At 46.3% G+C, this 8,484-nt stretch overlaps 1 pseudogene; it reads right to left on the reverse strand.

The window, feature by feature from the left end:
• Positions 1 to 5,632: 5,632 nt before the first annotated feature.
• LOC150051615 (KAT8 regulatory NSL complex subunit 2 pseudogene) lies at positions 5,633 to 7,011 on the reverse strand (annotated as a pseudogene).
• Positions 7,012 to 8,484: the final 1,473 nt, after the last annotated feature.

Below are 8,484 nucleotides of genomic sequence, written 5' to 3' on the forward strand. Positions count from 1 at the left end.
GGCTTGAAGCATTTCATAAATCAAGAGCAGGGACAAGCTGGGAGCCTGTAGTTCCTGCCTGTAATTCTAGCTACCCAGGAGGCTGAGCTTTGAGAATTATGGTTAGAAGCCAGTCTAGGCCAACAAGCCCAAGAGACTTAGTTCCAATTAACCAGCAAAAAGCTAGAAGTGGGGGCCAGGAGTGTGGCCTAGTGGTAGAGTGCTTGCCTAGCATGCATGAAGACCCAGGTTTGATTACTCAGTACTACATACATAGAAAAAGCCAAGAAGTGGTGCTGTGGCTCATGTAGTAGAGAGCTAGCCTTGAGAAAGCCTAAGGACAGTGCTCAGGCCCTGAGTTCAAGCCCCAAGACTGGCCTAAATAAATAAATGTGTTGGAGATGCAGCAAAGCAAATTAAAACACAGGAATTCAGACTCCAAATAGAGTCTGGCTGTACATTATAACCTGGCTTCTTTGATGAGCAGCAAGTTATCATCCATCCTTGAATACATCTGATGGTGACTTGAGATATGACCAAGGTTCTGTCTGCAAGTCAGCCCTGCAGACAGGAATAAAATCACAAGGGAAAGAACTCACTTTCTTATTCAGGCCAGTCCAGAAAACCAATCAACTGGTTTACTACAGGGGACTAAACAGCAACCAGGAGAGCCTAAGGATCAAACCGGGAGTAGAGAGGGAGAAGAGGAAGTCCTTGTGAGTCCGAGGTCATGGACACAGACAAGGCACAGACACCTTGATTCTCATCTTGTGTCCCATTAAACTCATTTATAGGGAATGAATGAGCAAACCTTTTTTATTTTTTTTTTAATTTTTGGCTGTTCTCTTAAAACACAGACCACATAATTTCTGAGCCTTAAACTTTGATTATGAGTATACTGGACTGCCATATATATTCCACATGACCTTTATATACAGCCCTGCTGAAGCACTACTGAAATATTCTCTTTCTTTTTTCTTTTTTGTTTGGCCAGTCCTTGGGCTTGAACTCAGGGCCTGAGCACTGTCCTTGGGCTTTCTCAAGGCTAGAGCTCTACCACTTGAGCCTCAGCACCACTTTCAGCCTTTTCTATGTATGTGGTATCAAGAAATGGAACCCAGGTCTTCGTGCATGCTAGGCAAGCACTTTACCACTAGGCCAAACTCCCGGCCGCACCTCTGAAATATTCTAAGTTTATCTTCAAATCAGCTGCCCTTAATGAAGAGAACATTAATATTATTCAGAGCAGTGTCACACACCTGTAGTCTCATCTGCTCAGATATGGGAAGTTCATTTAGGCCCAGGAAGCCCACCTAAACAACAAAGCAAGACCAAAAAAAAACAAAAAAAAACAACTAAGCACAGAGCACCTGAGAATGTTGACTTGGTGCTAGCCTCTAGCCTGAGCAGATAAATCCTTCATACTTTCATCTATAATTAACCAGGAAGAAAAAAAAAAAAGCTGGGAACAGCTCGCCTTGTAGAGCAACAGCTGAGTAAGGGGGAGCACAGAACTGGAGACAAGGGGAACACATGCAGTTGTGGTGCTCAGTAGACATTACGTTGAGAATGAACTGTGCAACCTGAGGGCAGCGGCAGGAGAGAGGACACTGAGACAGTGCAAGGCAGGAGGGGATGCCGTCCAGGGAGAACTGCAACTCAGTTATCTGACACATGGACTTATGGACAGTGACAGTGACCCCTCTGTATCTCACCTTTATCATCTTTTTTTTTTTTTGCCAGTCCGGGGCTTGGGCTCAGGGCCTGAGCACTGTCCTTGGACTTTCTCAAGGCTAGAGCTCTACCACTTGAGCTCAGCACCACTTTCGGCTTTTTTCTATGTATGTGGTATGGAGGAATCGAACCCAGGTCTTCATGCATGCTAGGCAAGCACTCTACCACTAGGCCAAACTTCTGGCCCCTATCATCATCTTTTTTTTTTGCCAGTCCTGTGGGGGTTGAACTCAGGACCTGGGCATTGTCCAAGGACACTTTTTCTTTTGTTCAAGGCTAACACTCTGCCACTTGAACCACAGTGCCACTTTCAGTTTTTTCTGTGTATGTGATACCAAGGAATTGAACCCAGGGCTTCATGCATACTAGGCAAGCACTCTACCACTAGGCCAAACTCTTGGTCCCAATGGTAATTTTTTAAAAACCCAAAGCTCAAGCCCCAGTAGCAGCACAGATAATAGATAGATAGATAGATAGATAGATAGATAGATAGATAGATAGATAGATAGATAGATAGATCGATTAGATAGACAGATAGAAGTAGATAGATGAGATAAAGGGATAAGAAAAAAGGAATCAAGGAAGTGGTGCTGTGGATGGAAGTAGTAGAGTTCAAGTCCTATGTCCAACCAAAAACAACAGAAATCAAGGGCCAAGAATGTGGCCTCATGGTAGAGTCCTTGCCTAGCATGCATGGTTCAATTCCTCAGTACCACATACACAGAAAAAGTCAGAAGTGCTGTAGCTCAAGTGTGAGAGTGCTAGTCTTTGGAAAGTTCAAAGGCCCTGAGTTCCAGCCCTAGGACTGGAGGAGAAGGAGGAAGAGGAGGAGGAGGAGGAGGAGGAGGAGGAGGAGGAGGAGGAGGAGGAAGAGAAGGAGGAGGAGGAGAGGAAAGGAGGAAGGAAGGGACGAAGGGAGGGAGGGAGGGAGAGGGAGAGAGAGAGAAGGAGAAAGAGAGAGGTTAAGCCAGGAAATGTGAGCTATGCTACACAGGAGGCAAAGGCAGGAGGATCATGAATACAGGCCAGCCCAAGCAATGTTAGCAAGACTCTACATCAAGTGGCTCACGTCTATAATCCTAGCTACTTAGGAGGCTGAGATCAGAGGATCACAGTTCAAAGGCAGTCCAAACAGAAAATCCATGCGACTCATCTCCAACTAACCACTAAAAGCTGCAAATGGAGCTGTGGGTCAAGTGGTAAAGCACTAGCCTTGAATTAAAAAACTCAGGGATAGTACCCAAACCCTGAGTTTAAGCCCCAGTATAGACAAAAAATAATAATATTTTCTGCAAGCATCCCCACAAAGCTCAGAGGGTTCTAAGATAATCCCTACTCCTCACCCCCCAGCTCCAGCTCAGGGTTGGGGCTGTAACCCAGAGCCTGCCACACTCCCACATGCTAGGCTAGCACAACACCCTCCCCTCCCCCCTCCCCCCACCCCATCATTTCCTTTTCTAGCCTCAGCTTTCATCTCTTAGGTAAAGTACAATAAACAGCTGGCCAAACTCAGATTCAAAGAGTAAGAAACAGAATCCAACTCTTATTATGAGGATTATCAGAATCACAATGCAGAGGGCTGTGCCCAGAGCAACTGGAAAGCATGTTTTATACTTCCTGGTATCAGGGCCAAGACTAAATCAAAAAGTGTGGTTACCATACCCTTTTTAAGAGGAGTTTGGAAGGATTAAAGTGGTGCCTGTAGATCTATTCAGCACGGACAAAAGGGTTCTGATGCCAGGAAAGCCAGATAGGGCTTTTTTTGAGGGGGGTTAGGGGGGTCACAGGGAGGAGGTACTCAGTGAGGGTTGATACAGGGCTTTCTAGCCAGCACTCTAGCACTTGAGCCATACCACATTTGTTAAGTCCTCTAACTGATACTAAATCTAGACAAAAAGCACCAAAGAATGTGGCCATGGCTTTTGGCCCATGAAGTAGATAGAAGGCAAACACACAAAAAAATGCTGAGTTTTGAGGGATGGAACTATTTTGGTAAAGTGTCCCAGCCTAGAGTGAAAAAAATAGATGACCAAAACTAATAGTATAAAATAATCTCCTTGCTCCAACTCTTCAATTAGGCTTGTTACATATTTAGGTGATTGAAAAGTTGACGTTTCTTGATGTCTTCAACTAAGTTGAATGGAGACACACATGTACACACACATATAAAGTGGCTTCTGAAACTGTAACTCCTCTGTACATCACCTTTATAATAACAGTACAAATATATAATAATAAATGAAATTAGCCAGGCAATGGTGGCTCACACTGTAATGGTATTCAGGAGGCTAAGTTCTGAAGATCATGGTCAGAAGCCAACCTTGGCAGGAAAGTCTATGAGACTCTTACCTCCAATTAACCACCAGAAAACTGGAAGTGGGCTGTGGCTCACAGTGTTAGAATACTAAGCCTTGGGGCCAGGAGTTTGGCCTAGTGGTAGAGTGCTTGCCTAGCATGCACGAAGACCCGGGTTTGATTCCTTGGTACCACATGCATAGAAAAAAGCTGGAAGTGGTGCTGAGGCTCAAGTGGTAGAGCTCTAACCTTGAGAAAGTCCAAGGACAGGGCTCAGGCCCTGAGCTAAAGCCCAGGACTGGCAAAAAAAAAAAATACTAAGCCTTGAGCACAAAAGCTCAGGGGCAGCACCCAGGCCCTGAGTTCAAGCCCCACAATCAACAACAACAAAAAGAAGCATACAGGAAGAAGTCATCGACAACGAGTTGATCTTAGAGAAATGAGGGATCATGACCTGCCAGGTTCATGGAAGGGATTTGCCCACCTACTAGACTGTCATCCAATAAGATTAGGTATACATACAAGATGTAACCTTAAGCAGGAGTTTGTTCCTAAGCACACATTTACTCTGTGCCGGTGCCTTCAATTTGGTTAGAACTGGACTGGAGGTTTCTAACCCCTGGGGAGAAATTCTAGTTGCTAACTGACCACTGATGGTCTACAAGGCGTGGCCTAGGAGGTACTAGAGAGGAAACAACTCGTGGTTTCCCAGGGCATGCTGGGATGGTTTCAGCCTTCTTTCCTTTAGCTAACCTGCCTCAGGAAGCTTCCCAGCCAACCCACTGCCTCTGTTCCTCTATGCCCGCCTCCAAAAATGACCAAGGAGGAAGAAAGAAACGGAGTGTGTAGAACTGAGAACCTCGTCACTTTTCTGTGTTCAAGCTCTTTGCTTTGCTGAGTATAGAACCCAGGGCAAGTGTTCTTCTGCTGGGATACATTGCCAGATCTTGATTTTTTGAGGTAAGGTCTTCCTATGTATTTCAACTCCTAGCCATGGAGTCTTCAATTCCCCATCTTCTTGTTTCAACCTCCAGAATGCTAGGGTTATAGGCACATGCCACCATGCCTAGCGGAACTTCAGTTTCTTTTTTTTTTTTTATAACATTTTAACATTTAATAGAATAGAAACTATATACAATAACTTCTTACTATATTTTACATAGGATAGCCAAACAGGAATTTGCCTAAGTTAGAAGATGGTTTATGCCCAGTTCTGTGGGCTTCTCTCATAAAGCCGGGTACACTTGGGAAAGGGGTTCTAATGGCAGTTACATGAAAGTGAAGGTAAGGAAAGGCTGAAGTATAGGCCTTTAGGTAAGAGATAACCAGATCCTAGGAGCCCCCAAAATCTCAAGGGCACCATTCATAAACACAGCCCCACCGAGTCATCTACGTGCACTCCTGCTCATAACAGGAAACCCCATTATAGGGATCTCTCTTCCTGAAGATAGTCCCAAATGTTCATTCAACTCCAGACAGGCATTAATAGCTCTTTCTTATGAAGAAATCTTTAACTTTTAAAATACTATTGGTCCATTCCCCCAAATCTGGTTTTCTTGTTTAGTTATTGAACTCTACAACCACTAGGAAAACAATGTGGCCTGGGTTGTCCTTGTTTAGTGAATAGATACTTGTCTGAAGAATGGGAAATTCAATCCACCATGGCTCCCAGAACAAGCTGTCAAGTGGGTTCTGGTTTCCCATTTGCAGTAGCCAATCCACTTTGAGGCAGCGGCACACAAACTTTCTCAGAATTTCGAGATCCCTGGGATCTGCACCCATCTCTGGCCACTGGCATTTGGCCCAAGATATCCACAGGGCCTTCAGCAATTTCTTTGATTGAATGATCTTCAAGGGTAAGTGAAGGGTCAAAAAGCAAAGGTGATGGAGGACATTGCATACCATCACCCAGACATCCAAGTCATCACTGAATTCCAGTGGTAAATTCTCAGTGGGCTGAAGCTCAGCAGCTCTCAAGTACAGATCCATGGGGCCGGCTTCCAGATCGTGTGACTCGGACAGTACCTGTTGGGGCTTATACATCTGAGGAGGCAACTGGAAATGCAGGGGACAGCAGGGATCCTCAGAGAGGCTTACAGGAACTGCCTTGTTGCAAGGCACCTCCTCAGATCCCTGGCAGCATTTGAAGAGAACCTGATTTGTGTCCTGACAAATATGGGTGAGGCAGTGTCTGGTCATTGGAAGAGACTGATTAGAGCAACGAATGTCATCCACAAAGGCCAAGCACCTCTGACTGGAACGAGTAGTGTGAGCCTGCTGGGCGGCACCATCAGTGGCCAGCATTCTGCACTCCTTCAGCTGCCTGTGTAGCAGGGCTTCCACTCCATAGCGTTGACGGTATCGCCGAAGACATTTTAATCACTTTAAGTTTTCTCGTTCTTTGGCCAAAAGTCCCTCTGGGCCAGTCAGGAGACTGCTACCTAGAGCGTCATGTTCCACTTTGCGATTATGTAAATACCGGCGCTTCTTCTCTTTGAGCAGATGCTGAAGTCGTTTAAACTGATCAATGTACAAAGACTGCAAATGAATTAGCTTCTCACGCATAATCAGAGCCACTTCTTCTGCTGTATAGACACCAACATGTCCAGTATTTGGTTGGCTTCACTTCGGCTACTTTCTGGAGTCTGAGAACCCAACTCTGTCTTAGCATATGAGCTCAGTTGACACAAAAGTGTCTCACCCACTGGTCCAGGGTTGGTCTTCATTTGAGCGTGAAGTGCTAGGGCATTCCTACGGGCATGCTCAGCACAGAAGGACACCCCATCTTTCTTCTCTGGCTTTGGAGCAGCACTGGGACACTGTTTAAAAGGTGCATTCTTGTCTTCAAGGATATGTTTAATGCAAAATTCCTGGCCTTCCAGACGAGGTTGAGAGCATGGGCGATGAGTGAATGAACAAGTCAGGGGCTCCTGAGACCTGGGCACTGGGGTGATCCTTCCCCGATTGGTTGGTAAGACGTGAATTCGAATCCTGTTCATACCAAAACCTGTAGGGTCACAGGAAAGATCAAAATGCCCTTTTTACCCTCCCTGAACACTCCTACTGTACCATATCCGCATTAAAAGGCAGCACAAGGCCTCGCAGGACCGGGATCCCCAAGTCCCCATCGCCCTCCAGTCTCTCCAGCTTGGTGTCTAACGTGCTCCCCACCCGGACACACACACCGGTTCTCCCTCCAGGCCGGGGCCTCCACGACCCCAGCCACGCTGCCCGCCATCTGCGGGAACCGCAGGCAGCGGCACACCGGCACCACCCGGAACTTCAGTTTCTTACTGAACTTAACTGGTATGGCAAGTAGGGAGGGAATAAAAGACACCACAAAGGAACCAGAACAGGTATGGAATTGTATCCTATCCAGGTATATTTTGCCAAACATCCTGCTTCCCTATTGTCCTGAAGTAACAGTTGGCTATGTTGAGGCGACTTCTCGGTACAGGAGCCATTAAGCCTCGGATAATGATCCCAACTGGGATTTCCCCAATCCTAGAAGTGAGCTATAGGCCTGACTGACGTCTCATTATAGTTGCGGTATCAGGGAGGCATCCTGTCACCTTGGCTCTGAGGAAACTTTCCTAGGTAAATCCCTTTCTATTCCCTGGTTCTTCAGAAACAACCTCCCATTTCTGGGTAAAGTTTACAATCACGCACTTTTCCACAGAAGAGCCTAATGTGGAGCCTCAAGGCACTTGACTGCTTGATCAAGCTGCCTGTTCTCTATTTCTTTGAGGGGGGTGAACTGTCACTTTATAATCACTTGTGCTTCAGTGAAACCTGGCTTTAGCTTAAATACATCTTCTCTATTAGAAATTTCTGTGTGGGGCCGGGAGTTTGGCCTAGTGGTAGAGTGCCTGCCTAGCATGCACAAAGACCCAGGTTCGATTCCTTGGTACCACATACATAGAAAAAAAGCCAGAAGTGGTGTGGTGGCTCAGGGTAGAACACTAGCCTTGAGGAAAGCCCAAGGACAGTGCTCAGGCCCTGAGCTCAAGCCCCGGACTGACAAAAAAAAAAAAAAAAAAAATTCTGTGTGTGCACCAGAGTTTTCTTCCATGAGACCACAGACCTGCCATTCATTTGCCCTGACATTATGGGAAGAACCATTTCTTCTCCCTGTAGACAACCATCCCAGAGGACCATGTGGAGACAGTTACATACAGAATTATAAGGTTTATTAGTGGGAAGAGGGAGAAACACGGCATTTGTCCCTATGCAGGTAGCTCCTTGTAACACCAGGACTAGTGGTGGAAGGTACTCTTCTAAGTCTGGGTGGAGAGTAGGAGTGCTCACCTATCCTGGAGGGAGAGCAGGGTGTTCAGGTCTGGGGAGCGGGGGCAGCGCTTCTGCAGATGCAGCTGAGGGGTACAGGCTGCCCTGGGGAAATGTAGTAGGAGGAGCTGAGGACCTGAGGTGGGGAGAATACTGCTACTCCCATGTTTGTGGATCTCTCTCCACCCT

Source organism: Megascapheus bottae, chromosome 17, assembly GCF_031878675.1.
Source record: "Megascapheus bottae isolate mThoBot1 chromosome 17, mThoBot2.hap1, whole genome shotgun sequence".
NCBI lineage: Eukaryota > Metazoa > Chordata > Mammalia > Rodentia > Geomyidae > Megascapheus > Megascapheus bottae.